Source organism: Neolamprologus multifasciatus, chromosome 14 (assembly GCF_963576455.1).
Source record: "Neolamprologus multifasciatus chromosome 14, fNeoMul1.2, whole genome shotgun sequence".
NCBI lineage: Eukaryota > Metazoa > Chordata > Actinopteri > Cichliformes > Cichlidae > Neolamprologus > Neolamprologus multifasciatus.
The window spans coordinates 947,798-972,594 of NC_140452.1; the positions used below are offsets into that span (position 1 = coordinate 947,798).

A 24,797-nucleotide genomic window follows, 5' to 3' on the forward strand; every position below is an offset into this window, starting at 1 on the left:
AATGTTTTTATGCTTGATTCAATTTAGCTGTTAAGTGTCTTTTTCTCTGCTGGTGCCGGTTAGGTTCCAGATTAGAGATCAGCAGGTATGAAATCACGACGTACTGACCAATCACTTCTCCAGAAAATAGTGTCACTATTCCTGGAAGATCCCTTTGACTTCTGTTGGGGGGGAAGAGAGGATCTAAAGTTTCATATTTGTCTAATGTAGTGATGCGCGAATCATGAACGAATCGTTCAATACTCGAGAATCACTTTACTGACTCATGAATCATGATTCACAAGTCCAACTGACTCACTGACTCATCCCTGTTGCTGTTAGCAGCAATGTATCTAGCTTATAAGTAAAATTGTGGAGAAAAACACAACATCCAGTATCTTAACAAAAAAATTTCTGCTCTGAACTCGAAGAAAAAACCCTGAGTAGAAGCTCACATCAAGAAAATAGCTCCTCGGTTCACAGTAGCATCGCTCTGTTAACATGCTAACAGCACATTTGAGCTACTCACCCCCTCCCTTCCTGTGCTGAATCATAGAGCGAACGAATCACTCACCCCCTCCCTCCTGGCTCACAGCTTCTTCTTCTTCTTGGTTGTCAACCAATGTTAAGGCGCATTACCGCCCCCTGGCTCACCGCTCAGTGGACATTTAGATGAGAAAATATATGTTTAACACATTTAAGGAAAATACTAATAAAATAAAGATAAACAAAATAAATGTTTATTAAGCAATTTTGATAGGAAATTGCTGAATTTTAGAAATGTTTTTGCTCTTTTTTTGCTCTATAAAATACTTTTTTTTTTTTTTTAATCATTCATCTGAGCAGTAGGATTCACATGAAAAGAGAAACAAATTAAGTTTGAGTGAAAATGCACATTTTTTGCACACTCTGGTCGACTGACTCAGTGAATCAAATGACTCAAATAAAACGATTCACTTTGGTGAGTGACTCATTAAAACTCGATTCAGTAAAAAGAATCAAATTTACCATCACTAGTCTAATGTCTTTGTGTTTCACTAATGAGCATCAGTAAGAAAAAAACGTGTTCTTAGATGCAACTTTTTTCTGTTGTCAGCAAACAACCACACGATCTGTGTTAATTCACTAACGGAGATTTGCCGCGTGGCGTTAACGTCATTTTAACGAGATTAACGCTGACAGCACTAGTTTTAATATTTAATATATTTAAAGATTTAATTTTTAAATCTTTTTTTCATTTGTGTATTTATTTTATTGTTATTTCACTTTCTTTGCCTGTTTATGTTTTTTTTTACTTTTATCTCAGTTTTTGTGATGGAAAGCACTTTGTTCAACCATGTTGGTTTTAACGTACTCTATAAATAAAGTTGGATTGGATTGGACTAATATGATGAAAGCGAGCCCAAGCCTGAAATCGACTCCTGATCTTTGATCCGTCCTCACCTGGTCGTGAACGTGATGGTCAGCCAGGTATCCAGTTTACCTTTGAGTGTCAGATTTAGGCAGATTTGATTGCTTCCGTTTCATAATGACAGATTTAAGTGAACTCCTCTGTCTCCATTCCCAGACTTCTACTTTTGAATAAACTTCCCTTTAACTTGCTCCGAGTGCTCTTTTGTCTGCATGGTGTAACTGTAGCTTGGCATGCTGAATAACCAGTGAGTGGACCTTCCAGAAATATGTGATTTTGGCTGTTGAAGTAGGTCAGTCACCTTTGAAGGGCTGAATATTTATGGAGTCATCAGTTGACGTTCGTTTGTGGAAATCTGTTTTCACTCTGATAATAAAGAGGATTTATTTATTTCATTGACCAATAATAAAAAGACTGTTATTATATTTTTAACATTATATGATTATATTCACAGTGATGCTTTGAGGAAGACTGCACTGTTTGTCCCAGAATAATCAAACTGCCATGAAATACATTCACTAATTTACTATTTGGAACTAACACACTATTAGTACATCTCAGAGACACCTTCTTTCTCACACGAAGAGTAACAGATTACATCTCTTACTGTGTCCGACCAAACAACTGCTGTGGTAAGTCAGTTATTAGCAGTTTTTTAACTACACCCGTAAATGAACGTTTGACTGAATGCTGATAAGTGAATACTGAGAAGTTAGGAGGAAATGTTTTCAAATGTTCCTGTAGAGAATCTGATTAAAATGTTTTTTGTGAGCAAGAATCAGTTTGATCAGTGACCTTTTTTCAGCCAGAAACCTTTAAGGTCACACATCCGCTGTAATATTATAATTTGCTGTTCTTTTTTTTTAATACAACTTTGTAGAGAAGAAAAACATCTGGATGTCTTGATGCCAGATGCTTTTCTTTTCAAGCTCCTTACAGTGGCTTGCAAAAGTGTTCGGCCCCCTTAAACTTTTCCACATTTTGTCACATTACAGCCGCAAACATGAATTAATTTTATTGGAATTCCACGTGAAAGACCAACACAAAGTGGTAAACATGTGAGAAGTCGAACAAAAATCATACATGATTCTAAACATTTTTTACAAATAAATAACTGTAAAGTGTGGTGTAAGTAATATCAGATTAGTATATTATTAGATAATTAATCATTAATATTACTAATAATTATTATTAGTAATATTAGAATAAGTAATATTATAGAGTAATAACCCGCAGTTCAAAAAAGCTCCCCTCCGACAGCCAAACCCATCTGATCTCTGATTGGATTGTTACATTTGTGATTGACATGACATTGACCAATCAGATGAAAGGAAGAAAAATAGGGTCAAAATCCGTACTTGTAACTTGCAGAGAGTCACACGTTTTTTTTTGGCTAAGTCCACATACAAATCTTTTTTACACACACACAAATTCTTTTTACACATACAAAAGTACAAGTACAAAATATTTATAACCACATTTTGAGCCCACAAAGCTGTACGTGAGCTCCACTGCAGTGGCTCGTGCACCGCTGCGTTCACGGCGTTTGCTGTAAATTATACAGCAGTGACATATGTATGTAAAATGTTTACTGAAGTTAGTGAAACAGTGTTTGTAAGGACTATAAGGTCCATAATTATTGAGGCAGTTAGGCTGTTTCGCAATCTTGGCTCAGTACACACACACACACACACACACAAACACACACACACACACACACACACACACACACACACACACTCCATTTTTATCTGTATCTAACATTTCCGAGCAGCATGTCTTCATTATCTGTGTGTCTGCAAACACTCTGGTTTCTGTGGTTTCAGATCCATTTCTCTCTCAAGGGAAATAAAGGGATTACACGGCCGTCTTTTCCTGTTTCATATGTCAGGCTATGGCTGTATCCCAATTCAGGGTCTGCAGCGTTAAAGGCCGCATTTTAAGGCCAATTATGTCACAGCGACGCGACGAAGGCTGTCCCACTTCGAAGGCTGCTCGAAATCCGGCCCTCAAATGCATCCTTCATTTCCCTGAATTTTAAGGATGTGGCGGTGTAGACTTCGTGGCCCAACATATCCCAGAATGCATAGCACGGCGGTGGGTGTGGATAATTTTGGCGGAAAAAAACGGCAGATGAGGGGCGCCCGAAGAGTAAACTTTAAGTAAGTACTGAATATCATGTCACTTATTTATGTGCAAATGTTTAATAACGAAGAATATTAAAACATTACTGTTGGCCACATGTCTGGAAAGTTATATGACATTAGTGACGTTTGTACTAACTTGGTTTTAAAGCCTTTACTTTAAAATATACGCTGTTCAATAGCTGAGCTTAATCTTACAGAGAATGATCAAAGCTCATGTAGAAACAAACAAACAAATCAACAAAAGATTTTCTCCTTCATTTCTGTCAAACAAAGCTGTATGAAATGTTAGCTGTTAGTATCATGGTTGCTAGGCAACCTGGGCAGTGCAACGTAGGGTAGACCGTCCCATTTCAGAAGCTTCGCACTTCCGGCCTTAGTGGTCTTTGAGTACGCAGCCCTTGTGGACCGTTAAGGCTGCGTACTTTAAGGCTGCAGACGATCTGAATTGGGATACAGCCTATGTATGGGGCGCCGTTTGTAAACTGAAACATGCTGAAATTAACGGCAACATTTTTCCACATTTAGCTCTAAATCTTACAAAAACATGTTTTTTCGAGTCATTTTTTACAACATTTAGTAAAATATTTGCAACTTTTTATATTTAAAACAGAATTTAAAATGTTAAATCTAAATGCTAAATGTTAAATGTAAATATTATATTTAAATGTTAAATGTTAAATGTAAATATTATATTTAAATCTAAATGTTAAATGTAAATATTATATTTAAATGTTAAATGTTAAATGTAAATATTATATTTAAATCTAAATGTTAAATGTAAATATTATATATAAATCTAAATGTTAAATGTAAATATTATATTTAAATGTTAAATGTTAAATGTAAATATTATATTTAAATCTACATGTTAAATGTAAATATTATATTTAAATCTAAATGTTAAATGTAAATATTATATATAAATCTAAATGTTAAATGTAAATATTATGTTTAAATGTTAAATGTTAAATGTAAATATTATATTTAAATCTAAATGTTAAATGTAAATATTATGTTTAAATGTTAAATGTTAAATGTAAATATTATATTTAAATCTAAATGTTAAATGTAAATATTATGTTTAAATGTTAAATGCTAAATGTAAATATTATATATAAATCTAAATGTTAAATGTTAAATGTTAAATCTAAATGTTACTGGAAACTAAATATTTAGCTAATATCTAAATTTCTTGTACGGGTCAGAGGGAAATACCAAAATAAAAGCTTCAAGAAAACCTCCCGCGCTAAAGTGTGCCGGTTGAGGTCAGGTTGTGTGTGTGCGCTCCTCTCACGGTCACTTTTGACTGCCATGAGCTGCTTCACCTATTCCCTACCAGCATGTCCAGCTGAAAACATTGGAAGAGCCGTTTTGTCGGCCATCCAACGATTCAGCGGTAGTGCACCCTCAACCTCACAAACGCCGCAGCACTTGGTAAGTTTATTATATAGCATTTTGGACGGGTTGATAGCAATGTTAGCAAAACTAGCAAAGCTAAATTACTTAGCCAGTCCTCAATTATTTCATTTGGTAGGCAGCAGACAGAGATCGAACATCATACAACTGTATTTATTTATTTGGTCAGGTTCATAAATATTTGGATACAGACGCATTGTCTAATGTTGCTTCTGTACATCACCAGAATGAATTAAAAGTGAAACGACTCCAATGCAGTTGAAGTGCAGACTTTAAGTTTTAATTCAATGGGTTGGACGAAATGATTGCATAAAAATGTGAGGGGAAAAAAAGTAATTTGTAAACACAATCCTATCATTTCAGCGGCTCTAAAGTAATTAGACAAATTAAATAACTGAAAATAAAACGATCATTTCTATTTCTATTATTCAAAACCCTTTGTTGGCAATGACAGCCTGAAGTCTTGAAGTCATGGACACCACCAGATGCTGGCATTCCTCCTTACTAAGGCTCTGCCAGGCCTTTACTGCATTGGCTTTCAGTTGCTGTTTGTTTGTGGGCCTTTCTGTCCTAAATTTAGTCTTCAACAAGTGAAATGTATGCTCTATTGTGTTAAAATCCAGTGACTGACTTGGCCATTCAAGAATATTCTATTTCTTTACTTTAATAAAGTCATGGGGTGCTTGGACTGTATGTTTTGGGTCATCGTCCATCTTTATTATTAAATGCTGCCCAATCAATGTGACTACTTTTAGCTGGACTTAAGCAGACAGACAAGTATGTCTCTGAACGCATTCGGCTGCTTCAGTCCTGTGTCACATATTCAGTAAACACTACCAGTGCCACTGGCAGCCATGCATGCCCAAACCATCACACTGCCTCTGTCATGTTTTACAGATGATGTGGTATGCTTGGGATCATGAGCCGTTCCATACCTTTTCTATACTTTTTTTCTTGCCATCATTCTGGTAGTGGTCGATCTTGGTTTTATCTGTCCAAAGAATGTTTTTCCAAAATTTTGCTGGCTTTTACTAGATGTTTTTTTTGTTTTGTTTTTTTGTTAAGCCCATTCTAGCCTTTCTATTCTTGAGGCTTATGAGTGGCTTGCACCTTGCAGTGAACCCTCTGTATTAGGGCTGTTCGATATGACAATATGAAAACATCTATCATTTCATATTATACGCTATCATTTGTTCTGTGGTGTTGCAAAATAAATTTTATGTCAATATTTTTCATTGTTTTGATGGTAAGTAGTGGCTATATGAATTTCTTAATTTTCTTTCTGTTATGTTCTCTTTGACCGCATGTTGTGTGTTCGCAGTAAAATTTTCAAAATGCAAACACTACGTCTCAAATCAGTTCCAGGCCTTTTATCTGCTTAATTGGTAATGACATCATCATTTCAATATGGATACCCTAAATTAAAGCTGAGTCTGCACATCATGTTCATGATATAATTATGATTGGAAAATGTTTCAGTAAACGGGCAACAAAATAAAACTTGTTATGGTCCAAATACACACTGACCTAACTGCAGGCCTTTTCCACTCTAATTGAGTGCTCAAAGCACTTTCTAAAACAGATCTCATTTACCCATTCACAGGCACAGATTAATACAAGCACTTTTTCTGTCCAACATTCACACACAGTCATACTCAGATAAACCCATTGGGAGCTGTAGATTAGAGCACCTGGGGACTGAATCACCAATTTGACCAATAATCACTGAATGCTAATCTACAAGATACAAAAGGTTCAGTTTTCTGTGTAATGGGTAGACAATAGTAAGATGGTCTGAGTCTACAGTTTGTTTGTTTTTTGTTGTTGTTTTTGTTTTTTAATGAACAGATAACAGAAACACTACGGATGTATTGTAATGCATAGGTGTCTATCTGTATCTGTGTTTGAATTCATTTCAGGTTCCTCTCCCATCAGTTCCTCAAGCTCATACTATGTGCTCACATTTTGTGAGAAAAAACAAGACCTGCAAACACTATACAAAAGATGTTGTGTGCTTGCCCTTGTCTTCAGCATCAACGTTTCTCATACCGAGAGGAGATTCAAGAGCAAAACTAGCACAAGATGGCCTTATTGGGAAGATCTCCTTTACATCTGACTGGTCTGAAGCACAACTTAGAGAAGAAATAGCAGCAATCTTCAGAAGAACATTTGCACTGTCAACTGGCCAGACATTCCCTTTTGAGTATTTGAGTACAATTAGAGGATGTAAACGACTAATGAAACCAAATGTTTCTAGCAGTTTTCTTTGGGATGGCCAAGAAGTTGGCTTGATTTGTTCCACCACCTGCCTCTATATAATGAAGAAAGGGTGTATTAAAAGACCAAAGCAGCTGCCCATTAATGAGGGCACATTAACGACATTGCTTTTGGCTGTTTTCACCAATGTCTTGTACTGCTGGCTGAGGCCACCTACAACACACCAGGGCCAGTGCTGCTGGCCGAGGCTAACTACACCACAGCAGGCCCTGTGCTGGTTCCTGAGGCCATCTTCAAAAATCCAGGGCCTGTGCTGCTGGATAAATGCTAAACTGAGTCTTTGGGTTAGTGTATTAGGCAAGCATGCAGGTAGGATTATAGGATTGTGTTCGTGACTTCAGGTACTGGCCACCTCATCACTTGATTCCATAAATTGACACATTGTGTTGTGGGCAGCAGATTACGGCCATACCACCCTGAGCACGTCTGATCTCGGAAGCTAAGCAGGGCTGGGCTTGGTTAGTATTTGGATGGGAGACTGCCTGGGAATACCTGGTGCTGTAAGCCTTTTATTTTCATGTCATTGAACTGCTTTTGATCCAGAGAAGGAGTCTATTAAAAGACCCAAAGCAGCTACCCATTAATGAGGGCACATTAACGACATTGCTTTTGGCTGTTTTCACCAATGTCTTGTTCTGCTGGCTGAGGCCACCTACAACACACCAGGCCCTGTGCTGGTTCCTAAGGCCATCTTCAAAATACCGGGTCGATGCGTGGAGCGAATGGAGCGAGCCCCTTATTCGGCTCCCTGTTCTAAAAATGCGTTTAATACGTAGTGACCGCAGTGACTCCTCGTCCCGGCTTCCGGCGTCACGGTAGGCCCTGTTTGCTTGGCTGAAGGGGCAGATCTCAGGCCCTGCCTGCTCTGCTCCAGAGTTCGACTTTGACAGGAGAGGGGTGACTGGAGAGGAGCACGTTCGCGGCTTCAGGCTGCTTTCTGGCTCTTGGCTTTCTTGCTTTTGCACAAAGTCAGCAAAGGGGGCACCGTTCCCGGAGGCGCTGCAATACCGGGTCGATGCGTGGAGCGAACGGAGCGAGCCTTTTATTCGGCTCCCTGTTCTAAAAATGCGTTTAATACGTTGCCCCCGAATCGGGGGCGTATCAGATATTAAACTGATAAGAACAGATACTAAAATTGATCTTAGCCAAAAGGCCGAGAAGCGATGGCCTCCTGCAGGTTCCTGGCTGAGCCGCCTTCTCGGGACACTTCTCGCTTGTGACGGTGCGCTCTTTCACTTGGCTCACAGGGAGGGCTCCGCTTCAAATCTCCGCCCACCCACAGTAGCTCAGAGGCCTGCGGAGCTCCCTGGAACTGCGCGCTTTCTTCTATTTCTTCTTTTGAGCAACGAGGAGAGGACCCAGCCAGACCCTGCCAAAAATAGGTGCAACTCCTTAGCCTCACTCTCCACGGAAGTCTTTAGTAAAAGGCGAAAGACTTGTACGTTTTGAAGAGAAGCCAGAGTGTGTGTTTCTTTGGCCTCGCAGGAAGCCGCAGTGACTCCTCGTCCCGGCTTCCGGCGTCACGGTAGGCCCTGTTTGCTGGCTGAAGGGGCAGATCTCAGGCCCCGCCTGCTCTGCTCCAGAGTTCGACTTTGACAGGAGAGGGGTGACTGGAGAGGAGCACGTTCGCGGCTTCAGGCTGCTTTCTGGCTCTTGGCTTGGCAGACCTTACTTTGTTTGGCTTTCTTGCTTTTGCACAAAGTCAGCAAAAGGGGCAGTAGCTCAGAGGCCTGCGGAACTCCCTGGAACTGCGCACTTTCTTCTATTTCTTCTTTTGAACAATGAGGAGAGGGCCCAGCCAGACGGCAGACCCTGCCAAAAATAGGTGCAACTCCTTAGCCTCACTCTCCACGGAAGTCTTTAGTAAAAGGCGAAAGACTTGTACGTTTTGAAGAGAAGCCATCTGCTCTGCTCCAGAGTTCGAAGAGGTTTACAAGTTTGTGGACAAGGCTCAGCGGGCCCAACACTCTAAAGGAAAAGAAAGACAACGCTGGAAATTTCACACCTTGCTTTCAAAAACACACACTCCTCATTCTGAATCTACACAACCCAGAGAAGAAAACACACCTGAAGAAAGTCAGGAGAAATGGGTGAAGAACTTTTCAGACAGGAATCTCACTGAACCTGAAAAGAGAGTATTAGCCAAAGGACTCAATTTTGCCATTTCTCCACAACAGTTGCCCATAGTGGACCTCATCACAGCCACAGAATCTGCCATACGGATTAATAAATTATCACAGACAGAAGCAGAGCAAATCAGGATGAAAGTCTCAGCCACCCTCTCCAGTGCCAAAGTCCCTCCGTCCAACCTCACAATACAGGAAAAGTAGGCCGTCGCTTCCCTGAGCAAAGACCACAACATCACTGTTTTACCAGCTGATAAGGGAAGATGCACCGTGGTCCTAAACACTACAGATTACCATACAAAGATCACTACTCTCCTCAGTGACAACAATACCTACGAAGCCTTAACGCAAGACCCCACAAGCAGCTACAAAAAGAAAGTTATAGCTTGCCTTCAAGACTTTGAAAAGGACAGAATCATTGACTGCCTTACATATCACCGCCTTTACCCAGGGGATGCCATACCCTGCATTTACGGACTTCCTAAAATCCACAAGGAAGCTGTCCCACTCAGACCCATAGTCAGCAGCATAAACTCAGCCACTTATAACATCTCGAAACACCTTGCTACCATCCTTGCTCCTCTCGTGGGGAACACCCCACACCACATCAAGAACTCCACCGACTTCACTGACAAGGTCCAGAAACTTACCCTGGATCCAGATGAAACCATGGTGTCCTTTGATGTAGTCTCTCTCTTCACGTGCATACCCACCACGGAGGCAGTGGAGACTGTCAGAAAACGACTACAAGAAGACAGCTCTTTGGAGGACAGGACCAACTTCACACCCGATCAGATTTGCACACTGTTAGACCTCTGCCTCACCACTACATATTTCAAATACAACGAAGGCTATTACAGACAAAAACATGGCTGTGCCATGGGCTCCCCCGTGTCACCTATTGTAGCCAACCTTTACATGGAGGAAGTGGAAAGGAAGGCTCTTGGCTCTTTCAAAGGAAGAGTACCCAGCCACTGGTACAGATATGTAGACGACACCTGGGTCAAAATCAAGACACAAGAAGTGAATCCTTCACTGCGCACATCAACGCTGTGGATAAAAACATCAAGTTCACCAGGGAAGACACAAAGGATGACTGTTTACCTTTCCTGGACTGCGCTGTGCACATTGAAGAGAATGGCAACCTCAACATCGAACTTTACTGGAAGCCCACACACACGGACCAGTACCTCCTGTTTGACTCCCATCACCCTCTGGAACACAAACTTGGAGTAATTAGGACCCTACACCACCGGGCAGAACATGTTCCCTCTAAGCCTGAAGGGAAAAAGAAGGACCACACACATGTAAAGGAAGCACTCAAAACGTGCGGCTATCCTAAATGGGCGTTCTTAAAGTCAGCAAAGAGGCACAGAAAAGAAGATCAGACACCAGCGAGGGAGGATAAGAAGGACAGACGCAACAACATTGTCATCCCCTATGTAGCCGGTGTATCAGAAAAACTCAGGAGGGTTTTCTCCAAGCATGACATCCCGGTGCATTTCAGACCCAGCAACACGCTCAGACAAAAACTGGTTCACTCTAAAGACAAAACGCCAAAACACAGACTTAACAATGTGGTGTTTGCTGTACAGTGCAGCGAGGAATGCCCAGACCTCTAAATTGGAGAGACCAAACAGCCACTTCACAAGCGCATGGCACAACACAGAAGAGCCACCTCCACAGGACAAGACTCAGCTGTCCATCTGCATCTAAAGGATAAAGGTCACTCTTTCGAGGATGCCAATGTTCACATTTTGGACAGAGAGGACAGATGGTTTGAAAGAGGAGTGAAAGAAGCATCTATGTCCACTGTGAGCGACCATCTTTGAACAGAGGCGGTGGTTTACGACACCAACTCTCTGCCATCTATAATCCAGTTTTGAGTTCCCTCCCCAGACGCCTTAACGCCCACTCACATCCTGGGCCATCTGACCTCAGGAATTCGCATGATAAGGTGGGGCCAGGTTTCACAATGAACTCACCCGAAACTCTGGCTGATGGGGACCCACACCCAGTTCCACACCTTGGCTCAGGCGATTAGAGGATCATCAGGGGGTCCTTTTGTCCCTCTGTGGGGGGATACTCCCACTAGGTTTATATCTGGGACTCTCCACCATTTGACCTTAGAACTGAAGAAGCTTCTCGGATGAAGGTGAAACGTCTTCAAGTAAACTTAAAGAAGTCCAGACGCTTTTCTTTGTCAGCTCCTTTGACTACGATGACCTGGATGACTGAGAATCTTCACAGACTTTTTGTGCAATATGTTGCCCACCAATGCAATATTTGGCTGTAAAGCTAATCCTTTTGTTAAGCTAGTTACCCGCGATGTTGGAGGTTGTCTGGGATAGCATCGATAGTACAAGTTCACATAATTAGACATTAGACATATGCTATGTAGTAGCAGGGTGGTATATAAATGCATATTATGCTGCACATATGTATGTCATGACTGTATTTTTTATCTTGTTTTCATCTGCATCTAAAGGTCAAAGGTCACTCTTTCGAGGATGCCAACGTTCACATTTTGGACAGAGAGGACAGATGGTTTGAAAGAGGAGTGAAAGAAGCATCTATGTCCACTGTGAGCGACCATCTTTGAACAGAGGCGGTGGTTTACGACACCAACTCTCTGCCATCTATAATCCAGTTTTGAGATCCCTTCCCAGACGCCTTAACGCCCACTCACATCCTGGGCCATCTGACCTCAGGAAATCACATGATAGGGTCCACAAACAGGACCCTGGTATAAGTTCCCGGGCGGTCGAGGTGTTGCAGGATGTAATGCAGCCCGATGTTTACTGCATCATCCACCGACCTGTTTGCCCGGTAGGCAAACTCCAGAGGGTCCAGCTGGTGGCCTGTAATGTCCTTCAGATGGGCTAACACCAGTCGTTCGAGAGATTTCATGACCACAGATGTCATGGCAACAGGTCTGTAGTCATTCAGTCCTGTGATGGTCGGTTTCTTGGGAATAGGGTGGAGCGTGGAGCGATTGAAGCAGGAGGGAACTTCACACAGCTCCAGGGGATCTGTTGAAGATGCGAGTAAAGATGGGAGCCAGCTGTTCAGCACAGGTTTTGAGGCAGGAGGATGAAACACCGTCTGGTCCGGGGGCCTTCCTGGGCTTCTGTTTCTGAAATAGTCGGCTCACATCCTCAGTGTGTATTCTGAGTTTCAGGGAGGAGGAAAGGGGGGTGAGAGGTGTGATGGAGGTCGTTGAGTCTGGATTGGAGAGGGTGGTGGTCATTGAGGCTGGATTGGAGAGGGTGGTGGTCATTGAGGCTGGAATGGAGAGGGTGGTGGTGGTCATTGAGTCTGGAATGGGGAGGGTGGTGGTGGTCATTGAGTCTGGATTGGGGAGGGTGGGGGTGGTCATTGAGACTGGATTAGGGAGGGTGAAGGGGGAAGAGGTGGGAGGTGTGTTGGGGGTCAATGTCTGAAGCAATGTCTCTGGGGAGGGGAGGGTGAGGCATGGGAGTCTGTCCGTCTCAAACCTGCAGTAGAAAGTGTTTAACTCGTTGGCCAGGTCCTTCAGATGGGCTAACACCTCTAGGGACGGGACAGTGCACAAAGTATCATTGTATGCAGACGATTTATTGCTGTATATATCTAATCCAACGGCATCAATCCCTAAATTGCTTAAGGTATTATTATTATTATTGTATCCAGATATGCGTTACTTCGGACGCATATCTGGACACAAATTAAACTATTCAAAAAGCCTACTGTTCCCTATTAATAACATAGAGCAAGATTTCTCTGCCTTCCCTTTTAAATTAGAAAAAGAAACGTTTAAATATTTGGGAATAAATATAACCCGCACAATGAACGAGTTGCGGATTTATAATTTTGACACATTGTTAGAACAAACATCACAAGATTTTAAAAAATGGGCAACACTTCCAATCTCATTAGCAGGCAGAATAAATATAGTTAAAATGGCAGTCTTACCAAAATTTCTCTATGTTTTCCAGATGGTTCCTGTTTTTATAACCAAATCAAGTTTCAAAGATTTAGACAGATTAATAGCAACATTTATTTGGAAAAATTCAAATCCCAGAATAGAAAAAACATATTTGGAAGTACCACAAGAGGCTGGTGGGCTATGGTTGCCAAATTGTATTTTTTACTACTGGGCGGCTAATATCACCAAATTATTGCACTGGAAATATGTTTATGAAAATAGCGAGGGTGAGGCTTGGGTAAAAATGGAACTGATGTCTAATCCACTTCCCCTCCTAACCTCATCCCTAGCTCTAAATCAAAAACAGAAAATAACAAATCCAGTTGTAAGAACATCTATTAAAATATGGCTTCAATTCAGAAGGCACTTCTGTTTGCAACAGGTTAGTAATTTTTTCCCTGTTGATTTTAACCCTTTTTTCTGCCATCCATTTCAGATAAAGCATCCAAATTTGGCACAATAATGGTTTGAAGTTTTTTTTACAATTTATTTTCAGGAGAAACTTTTAACACCTTTGACGCTCTGATGAGAGATTACAATATACCAACCTCACATATGTTTAGATACATGCAAATACGAAGTTTTGCAAAAACATTGTTTCCTTCTTTCCCCTACCTACCTCCTAAAATCAAGTGGATACCATTTTGGAAATAGATCCTTTTGGCAAAAGGAGAATCTCCGTCATATACAAACTGATACAGAACTTAAGGCCTATTACTTGGGAAAAAACTAAAAATAATTGGGAAAAAGACATTGGGGTGTATTTATCTGATGATGAGTGGAGATCTTGTTTGAATCGTATACATACTTCCTACCTTTGCATTCGCCATGGTTTAATTCAGTTTAAAATTCTTCATCGTCTCCATTATACAAGAGAGAGGCTTTCAAAATTTTTCCCAGAAGCCGATCCTGCCTGTCCCAGGTGTGGACATAATCCAGCAAATGAGGGTCACATGATGTGGTCTTGTCCGAACCTGGATAATTACTGGGGAAATATATTTAAAGCATTATCTCATATCAGTGCGCAGAATTTAGTGCTTGATTTCCGCATTGGCATTTTTGGAGTTATGCCATCACAATACAAAATGAGTAAATCTCAGGAAAATGCCAGAGCATTTGCTGCATTGCTTGCCCGTAGACTTATTCTATTCCACTGGAAGTCTGATAAGGCTCCTTCATACATACAATGGTTAAAGGAGGTGCTTTTCTTTTTACCACTGGAAAAACTTAGATACAGAGTTCTCTCATCACAACAAAAATTCTCTGCGACTTGGAACCCATTTATTGACTATATAAAAACGTATTTTCCAGATGTGTGACATACATTTTTTGTTTTTTTTGTTCTGTTTCTCTTTACATGAGCCTCGGGTGGGGAGGGAGGGGGGGTTTCTTTTTTCTTTTATCGTTTTTGTTTTGTTTTGTTTTGTTTTTCGTGTATAATGGCAACGTTTTCATTATGTATTGTGACCATGATTTGTGTATAAAAAATTTAAATAGAAGTTTAAAAAAAAGAAGAAGAAGAAAAAAAAAAAGAAATTAGGCCAGTCCAAACATTTGTGGCGTTCTAAGAGAATAACTGCAATTTTAAAACCTGTGTGTGACTGACCTCTGTTGGTGAAGGAGAACATTAAACTGAAATGTAAAGAGGAATAAACTGTTTTAACTGTTGGATTAACAAATATATATTTTGGCTCTTTTGGTTAAAAAAAAAAAAAAGGTATTTGTTTACATTTATCTCAGACAAAAAATTCAGTATGTGGTTCACAGAATACCTTCTTTGCATGTACTTTACATTTTTGTTTAAAATTGAATCAACATATTTGAGAAATAGGTATCTATACTCATCAGTATCTCGTACTAAAATCATTAATTATTCAAATCAATATTATTTATTGTCAGCAACTACAACTGAAAAGTGTAAGTAAAACACAAGAACGTCGAGAAAAACACAACTACATATTAGTTTGTTTGTTTTTTTAGACTTAGACTACCAGTGAAATACAATAACATTCATATTTGAAAGTTAGGGGGTGATCGTCGCTCAAGAGTTGGCAGTTCGTCTTGTAATCAGAAGGTTGCCGGTTCGAGCCCCAGCACCGACAGTCTCGGTCGCCTACTGGTGGTGGTCAGTTTACAATATTAAGTAAATTAACTAAATTTTGGGTTAACTGACCATCTATATTTCAGTTACATTGACCAAGCATGTCAGTGTTATTTACTCAATTTTTTCATGTTTGTGTAACAACTACAATTAATCATTTCAACTGAATATGTTTAAGCTTTAGTTATTCAATTGATCAAGTATACTGAACAGATTTGACTGGTTTCCAATCTACTCAATATTTTTAAGTGTAAAAGTGTTGCCTCAAAAAATTTAAGTAAATGTCAGCTTTAGTTTTTAGAGTGTAAATCAGGTATCATACAAAAATAAAAATAGTTTCAAATACAGTCATGACAATAAAAGAATATAACTTTAAGGACTTAACAACATTACTTCAGTTATATTACACCAACATCTCTGATACATTAGCACTAAGGGAACACTGAGTGACCTGGTGGTTTTTGTCCATAAAACTACTCATCTAAGATTACCACAAAGTAACAGATCTCTCAGCAAAATTATGCAACATTTTAGGCACTACTGCCCTCTATCAGATCAGTGAGCTGGGATTTTTTATTCATGAACTACTGTTACAGCAACAGACATGGACTACTGGTGCCCCACACAACAACTCAATGTCCACTATGTGAAGGAGCCAAACCCACGCCTTCTCCTCTCGTTAATCTATAGCACCAAAACATCAGTCAGTCACCTGTGACCTCGCCTCTTCACCTCTGTCCGAGCTACAACATGGCAGAGCTGCCTCTGTCACCTGATCAATAACAGTGAGACATTCCAAATACATGCACGTGTGTTTCAAATACAGTAATGAACCACCAAGTCATCTTGGGATGAGAGCTCCAAGGGAAGCACTACGAACACAAAGAGAACGAGGTAAACATGGTTAACCAAGACAGGCTGTGCTAACATAGTTTAGCAGACAAACTGGTGAAGGACAATCGAGAACACTGGCCTTAAATACAGCTGGCTGATTATCTCAGATTGCAGACAGGTGAGTATGTCAGGTGAGCTGATGAGGGCTCCTCCCAGAGGTGGTGCCGTAACCAAACATGGAGACACTCACCCACACATCCATGACAGGAAATGTGTTTCTACATTCAGTCAGTTGTTGTTATAAACTTCATCAGGTTGTAAATCCTGTTTCACTGTTACATTTACCTTTTCAGAGACAGCACAACGACTGAGAGAGAAGGATAGAGAGGGAGATAAAAAGCGAGAGAGACAAGTAACCACCTTTTTCCTCCCTTCAGCACCTCCTGACAGTGCCACGGTGCCTCTGCCGGATGAGTGTTGAAACAATAATGAATTGTAGCACGGAGAGCCTTCATCAGGAGAAGCACATTTTGGATGTGACAAAATGGTAAAAATAATAAACTTCTTTTTCTCTGTTAATAATAATAATAATAATAATAATAATAATAATAATAATAATAATAATAATCGGGTAAAGTAGGGATATTTCTGCATACATATGTCTTTGTGTGGTGCAGCAGGCTCTGTATTGTGATTGTGAGCTGCTAACCTCTGGATTAGCTTGCATGTCATTGCACTGAACAACTTTAAGGATTTTTATTTTTATTTTTAAACCGTGTCCTGTCTGGCAGCTGTTGCAGTCAGAACTGTCATCTGAACACACTGTGGTTCCAAACAGATGTTGCTCATCCAAGAACAGCTGTATAAGATCTCTCTAGACTCCTCTTGTTCATGTGAATCTTTTATCTTTATTTCTTAATTTCCACTTGTGTTATTTCAGTTTCAGTGTCTGAGGCAGGAGGGGAAAAAAGGAGGGCGAGAAAATATATTAAAAGGATAGAGTACAAATACACATGCAGAATGTGTCACTACCAGTTACTGCACGTGCAAGAAAAAAGTAAAGATACAACACCTGGAACACAAAAATTAGAAAATGCAGATACATAAACCCACAATCCTTTTGTAGCCTGAGAGGGAGAGGAAGAGAGTGTGTCTTTGACATGAAATGTACTTGAAATCGTTGCCCAGGAGCCACAGGGAGAGAGAGATGGAACCAGGACCACCGGACCATCCGCAGTCCCGAAGAGTACTGAAGACCTGAGAGCGCACAAAACAGTGACATCGGCGCATGCATCCCAGAAGGACAAGGAAGGAGGCCCCAGATAGGGTCCCCACGATGCCGCTAAAGGCCAGCCACCTGGTACAAGAAGTAAGAATGAGGTCCCAGGGCCCCAGGCACCCAAGAACCGCTTGTCACCCCCCCCCTTTCCCACAGGGGCCAAGTCTCAGCATGTGCTAGACCCAGGCCCAGGCTGGCCAAAAAGCTTTAAAGTTAACATTATGTCTTTTTTAAATAAAAAGTCTCCGTGTGACTTCCTGCGAAAGAAGGCGTTTCTGAGATGTACTAACAGTGTAGCGCTGTCTTTCTGGAGAAAAGATGAGACGTGTTTCTGGTTTCATTTCTTTTTGCTGTTGCTTTGCTTGCTGCAGTTTAGTATCTGCAGCAACAACAGAAAACTTTGATCACACAAACAAGACTCACACAGAAAATCAAGGACTGAATCAGTCCAGCCATGTGCCAAAAGTTTCTCCTCTCTCCTTTTCCTAACATATTTTCCTTGACCACAGCAAGGTCACGGAGAGGTGGATAGGAGAACTGATGAGGAGTTATTAAAAGACAAGAGTGACACCATGCTGAAGCTATGATGTGCAGAAGATGGACAAAAAAACATCTTACTTCACCACAACATGATCTAACCTTGTTGTTTCATGCAGGTCATTTAAATGAGACGCATGTGTGAAAAATATCCGTTCAGTACAAAGATCGGAAATTTAAAGAAAAAGTTACACTTTGGGTCAAATTTACTAACATCTGCAGCAAAAAGTGTTTAATGTTAAAAAGCTGCTGGATTTACTGAAGAGGCACAGTGTCAGTTTTGTAACTGAAAGTTGTGAACAGGAATATTTTTGCAGCTAAATTTATGGCTTAGCCTGTGAGTTTGTAGTTACACTTATATGTGTCAAATAAATGTGAATAAGAAGTCTGTGGCACACAATTTATTGCTTTTCAAAAATGTCCTTTATGTACATTTTGACTGGGACGGCTCGTGATCTGAAGGTAAATAATGTTTTGTGCTCTTCAGCTCATTGTGCCGGTCACCTGTTCACATGCATTTAGTGTTTATAGGGTGGAACAGTTTGTAGTAATGCCACGCTCCTCTTGATGAATCTGCACCTGAGTCCTAATCCTCAGACCCTTTGCTCAGCAAATTCTACCCAAAGAGTTATTTGTGATATAAACAGCGTGTTGATTTTTCTTCAGCCTCCTCATTTTTCTTGTTTGGAATTCAGCAAAGGGCATTATTACTGCAAACTGATTATATCGAGCCTTAAACACACCTGACTTTATATAATTGCTTCTTTGGCTCTCGGAGGAGGCGGACGCACTTTTTCTCCTCTCCCTTATCTTCCCTGCTTATGTCCTTGTCTAGTCTCGTGGGGTTTTTTGTATTTTCCCTGGAACACTCTCTCACAGTCTGTTCTCTAAAACCTAAAAGAGGAATTATGGATTGGATCAACTGGTCCCTAAATGCAATCGACACCCCTTTCTCAACGAGAAGTCTGGGCTCGGGTGAGCCTGAGTGCTGAAGATATCTACCTATTCTGAACCATGGTAACAGGGTTCTGGCGGATCGGAGCTGGCTTGGCCCTGACTTATCGAAGAATTAAGAAAGCGGAACCGGCTGTTCAAACCCCCACAAGGCTGCCTGCTGGAATTGGAACGATGGGAGAGGCGTGAGTTTCTCAAAATGGGCTCATTGAGTCAGCACGGATAAGATCTTGGAGAGGCTACGGCTGCTGTGAATACTCAGAATAAGATCTCTGACTGCAGACTGGATACATCTCGGAAGGGCTAGCCCGGAATAACATCTCTGGGCGCAAAATTGGATGACATCTCGGGGAGGCACACTGCCGTGAGTTCTCAGAAATCGGCTCCTTGAGCACAAGAAATGACAACATCACAGAACGCAAGTATGGCGAAGCTCGCGGCTCTCCAACGGGAGATTGAGAGACCAGTGTTGGACTGTAGAACTGCTTTGAAATTCATATGAGCTGTTCGCACTAAAGTAAAAAATTAACATCACTTCATCTGGATACCCTCTCGGCGCCAGCTACAAGGCCGGAGCTGAACAAAACACCCTGATAACGACTGTGTTTAGTCTGTTCCTTCCCATTCCCTACAAGGCCACCTGGGTTGGCTGGAAGACTGTTTACTTAGCCTGGCAGGGCGAAGGACACTGTCTCAGCTGAACTATCGACACGCACACACATACATATACTGATACTGATAAGCACTCACCGACGCATCACCCTCCCTACCCCGGATCCAACGCCACCTCCAACGCTTACCTCCCCTCTGATGTGGACATCGGGTCAGTTGGAGGCGCAGTCGAAAGATTGCAGCGGTCCCAGATCAGATGTGCACACTGGAACTCTTTCCCATGTTGCTGTCTGTTTTTATTGTGCTATGGTGTGTTGATATCTGTGCATTCCTGTATTATCCTTCTGTGTTACACATTTCGATGTTTTTTTTCCTCGCTACCTAGCCTGACCTGTCTCCCCAATGTGATGTTTGTGTATTGTATGTACGGTCGGCAAGGTCTGTCATCTCGGTTGTGGGCAAAAGACCTGCAACTGACAAATAAAGGCTATCTCATCTCATCTCTCATCATCTAAATGTGCGTTCTTCATGCAAAGCAACAACTCAACAAGAAGCAGTTTTTATTCCAGCAGTGTGATGTTCAGAGTTCAACAGTGAGCTTAGAAACTGTTAAAACTCCAAATATGACAGCAGGTTTTGGCATGAATAGCAAAATACAGTTAAAATGAACATTTGCATGATCTGTGCCACTTTATTTATTGTGTTAATGGTTTTCATGAATGGAGGCACGCTGCAGTGAATTATGGAACAGCATCTTCTCATCTTCTGTTAAATTATATTTAGATATTTTTATTTCAGAAATGATTCCTAACAAAAATGGAGAATATAAAAACACAATCAAAGCAGTAACGTCCATATTATGAAGTGTTTGCTGTATCAGACAATCATGTTTATTCACAACAATGAAAACAATATAGTGCAGATGAACATGGTGCTGTAATGAATCTGCTCTTAAACACAATAACAAAATACATTTTCCAAGAGAGATGATAATGATTCACATCAGAGTGAAGAACGAATACATTTACAACTGGTTTCTAACATTTATTATAGATCGAACTGATCACTGATAGAAACAGAAGAATATTCAAAATGATACTCTGAGAGATACATGAATGAGATATGGATAAACATCAAATCACATAAAACAAAAAAGCACATAATCACTATATAAGTGAAAAGATAAAATCATAATCACATAAGAGACCGAGGCGTCTAATCAGGTACATATTCATATCTACAATAATATTTTTGTTTTTGTTTATTTTCTTCTTGTTACGTTTATGTATAATAATGATGATGATGATATTATTATTAGATAAGATAAGATAAGATAAGATAAGACTTTATTGATCCCTCAACGGGGAAATTTTTGCGTCACCTCAGCTCAGGTACAGATATCAGAAGGAAATACAAAAATACAATAAGTACAATCAATGAAAAAAAGCAAGATAATACACTATATACAATGGTAGCATACACAGTATGTGATTATGGATATGGTTGGAAATATGGAAGACAATTATTATTATTATTATTATTATTATTATTATTATTATTATTATTATTATTATTATTATAAGCATATTAAGTGTGTGTCTGAGCTGAAAGCTCCTGGTTTTCTGTGTCACACAGACCACAACAACACAAAGCATCACCTGCAGACTGCTGAGCAGTATCCACCTGACTCTGTAGAAGGTCGAGTAAACCCCAAAGGGCTCTCTGTAGATCAGAACTGTTTTTTCTGCTGACACACACTCATCACCTGATTTCATCTTTGTACACCAGTACTCTCCTGCATGTTTCAGTGAGACATTAGAGAATATCAGTCTGTCATCAGCGGTGATTCTATGTGGATCGTGAAACATAAAAGAGTTCACAATTTTGCCTTCTGTTTGGATCGACTTCATGAACCAAATGGACAACATAGTTGTTTCTCTCTTATCAGAGCATCTGACAGTGACTTCATCTCCCTCTGAGAAGACCTCTACTGCAGGTGGACCAAATTTGGGGAACACAAAAAGTTTGTACCATTGTTTTATGGTTTGACCTTCACAGCTGTACAAACCTGAATCATTTAACATCAATGATGGGAGCACCAGCGAGTAGTTTGGACTGCCTTCTTGGAAAAGTTTGTCCCGCTTCTTCCAAACTGGGGGCTGGTCATGACTGATGGGACACTGAAGCACAGCTGTCTCTCCCACTGAGCGATAGATGACGTTTGTTTGTTTGGTCAAATGTACAGAATGACTGCTCACACATTGCTGTTGGTTCATCACCAGGCAAATGTATACTGTGTTCATTTTTATGTTCGATACATGAAGTGTTGACATGTTTGTCTCCTTCAGGAAATGTGCCCTTCTACTGTCATTCATCAAAAGATACCCAGAACCTTCAGTCCTGAAATCTTCATCAAGCGTCAGTTCATATTTGATCCACTGGACCGTCAGATTCTCTTGTTTCCTTACTTACTGTCCTACACACAGTCAGGCTGATGTTTCTCTCATATGTCACGTTGCCCTCAGTCCAGCACACATCTTGGTACAGTCCAGAGTCTGAGTGGGTCAGCTCAGTCAAAATTATTTTAGAATATAGTCATATTTCATCATTTATTAAAAAAATGTTCAAAAGAGTATTTTTAACATCATCTTTGTGCCTTTTTTCTTTTTACTAGAGATAAAAAATTTAATATTTAAAAAGAAAGCAGCAAATCTTAACATTCAAGAGAATATCTGATCTGTTTACTTGACAGTGTCCAAAAATTAAAAAATATGAACATTAGTGTGACAGTTTAATCAGATCCTCAGATGAAAATATTTCCTTCTAAATTCTCAGTTTTCACTTATCAGCTTTCAGTCAAACATTTTTATCTCTGTGTCTAAAAAAAGACTTTCCACAGCAGCTGGTTGGTCTGATACTGTGAGAGATGTAATCTATTACTCTTCATGTGACTTCCTGAGAAAGAACGTATCTTTGAGATGTGCTAATAGTGTAAGACAAGGCAAGTTTATTTATATAGCACAATTCAACAACATGGTGATTCAAAGTGCTTTACAGAGACATTAAAAAATAAAAACAAATAAAAAGCATTAAAAAAAGAAAAGAAAGGAACAGTAGATAAAATGTAAGTTTTAGAATTTAAGCTTAAAAGTAAAACAGTGTGGATTTGGTGCTTTATTCAAATGCAGCTGAGAACAGGTGAGTCTTCAACCTGGATTTAAATAAACTGAGTGTTTCAGCTGATCTGAGGCTTTCTGGGAGTTTGTTCCAGATATAAGGAGCATAAAAGCTGAATGCAGCTTCTCCATGTCTGGTTCTGACTCTGGGAACTGATAAAAGACCGGATCCAGATGACCTGAGGGATCTGGAAGGTTCATACTGGGTCAGGAGGTCACTGATGTATTTTGGTCCTAAACCATTCAGAGCTTCATAGACCAGCATCAGAACTTTAAAGTCTATCCTCTGACGGACAGGCAGCCAGTGTAAAGACCTCAGAGCTGGACTGATGTGGTCCACTTGTTTGGTCTTAGTGAGGACTCGAGCAGCAGAGCTCTGAATGAGCTGTAGTTGTCTGACTGATTTTTAGGTAGACCTGTAAAGATGCTGTTACAGTAATCAAGCCTACTAAAGATGAATGCATGGACTAGTTTTTCCAGGTCCTGTTGAGACAGCAGATCTTTTATCCTTGAAATATTCTTGAGGTGATAGTAAGCTGACTTTGTTATTGCCTTAATGTGTTTTTACAAATTTAGGTCTATGTCCATCACTACACCCAAATTTCTCACCTGGTTTGTGGTTTTTAGGTGTATAGATTGAAGTTCTGTGGCGACCTGTGATCGTTTTTCTTTGGCTGCAAAGACTATTACCTCCATTTGTTTTTGTTTAGCTGGAGAAAATTGTGGCACAACCAGTCATTAATTTCCACAATGCATTTACCAAGAGCCTGTACAGGGCCTCGGTCTCCTGGTGACATTGTGATATATACTTGTGTGCAGTGTTGGGGAGTAACGGAAGACATGTACCGCCGTTACGTATTTAAAATACAAAATATGAGTAACTGTATTCCGTTACAGTTACCGTTTAAAAAGGTGGTATTTAGAATACAGTTACTTTGTTGAAATAAATGGATTACACGGCGGTACTTCCCTGTTTCATATTGTGGCGGGTCAGGCCTGTTTGGGTTTTGTTTGACAGCTACGTTCTGTTGTTCCAGGCGGCAGCGTTAGGGTTGCCATGGTTACAGGGTGACGCTCTCTCTGCGTGTTTCCTGGGTGAGAGAGGCCTTGTTGTTGTTGTTGTGCTAAGCTAACAGGCAGAATGCTACAGGTATAGCTCTAAAGAATGTAGCATCATGGGCAGTGTAGTCCGTGCTGCAGGGAGAATGGACTGCCATACCCGTTATGTGTCTGTGAGCGAGGGAGGGAGAAAAAGGAAAAGTACGAGCTGTCATCGAGCAGAAACGGGAGCTGGAAGCATGTAAATATAATAATAACCACTGCAGCCAAGAAGAGAGCCTGACGAGCCCAGCTGTAAGTAAGCTATTAAGACTCGACTGTACACCGTGTTCGTGTTTTCCTCTGAAACAATAAGTTCTGTTGGAGCAGCCTTTCAACGCCTCTCTCTGTCTCTGCTAGCAAAGTTGACCCAGACAACAAAGTAAAGCTAGTTTTCAGCTACGAGCCGACACAGAACCCACCGTATTAGCCAGAGGTCCCTTTACTACGGTTCGGAGCCGCGGACCTTCAGTAACAGTAATAAATCACAGCAATAGTACATTCATGTAGTTGTAAACAGCATGATAATATATTAAGTAATCCAAAGTATTCAGAATACGTTACTCTCATTGAGTAACGTAATGGAATACGTTACAGAATACATTTTGGGGCATGTAATCTGTAATCTGTAATGGAATACATTTTAAAAGTAACCTTTCCAACACTGCTTGTGTGTCATCTGCACAGCTGTGATAGTTTATGTTGTTGTTCTTTATAATCTGTGCCAGTGGGAGCATGTAAATGTTAAACAGAAGGGGTCCCAAGATGGAGCCTTGGGGAACTCCACATGTGATACTTGTCTGCTCAGATGTGAAGTTACCTATTGATACAAAGTATTTCCTGTTCCTGTTTTGAACCAGTTTAGTACAGTTCCTGAAAGACC

At 40.5% G+C, this 24,797-nt stretch overlaps 1 long non-coding RNA gene, 3 other non-coding genes and 1 pseudogene across 4 annotated transcripts in view; 1 reads left to right on the plus strand and 4 right to left on the minus strand.

Annotated features, from left to right (window-relative positions):
- The window catches only part of LOC146502837 (uncharacterized), a 144,737-nt gene extending 120,152 nt beyond the window's left edge, over positions 1-24,585 (minus strand). Inside the window, exon 1 of the long non-coding RNA XR_014868855.1 lies at positions 24,381-24,585. This is a non-coding gene — a long non-coding RNA (uncharacterized LOC146502837). The remainder of the gene's footprint in view (positions 1-24,380) is intronic.
- Positions 7,629-7,737, plus strand: LOC146502846 (5S ribosomal RNA; annotated as a pseudogene).
- LOC146502847 (U2 spliceosomal RNA) lies at positions 8,205-8,395 on the minus strand. The gene has a single exon (XR_014869079.1). It is a non-coding gene; the product is annotated as a U2 spliceosomal RNA (small nuclear RNA).
- Positions 8,584-8,695, minus strand: LOC146502848 (U5 spliceosomal RNA). The gene has a single exon (XR_014869144.1). It is a non-coding gene; the product is annotated as a U5 spliceosomal RNA (small nuclear RNA).
- On the minus strand, positions 9,026-9,138 carry LOC146502849 (U5 spliceosomal RNA). Its single transcript, XR_014868981.1, has one exon. It is a non-coding gene; the product is annotated as a U5 spliceosomal RNA (small nuclear RNA).
- Positions 24,586-24,797: the final 212 nt, after the last annotated feature.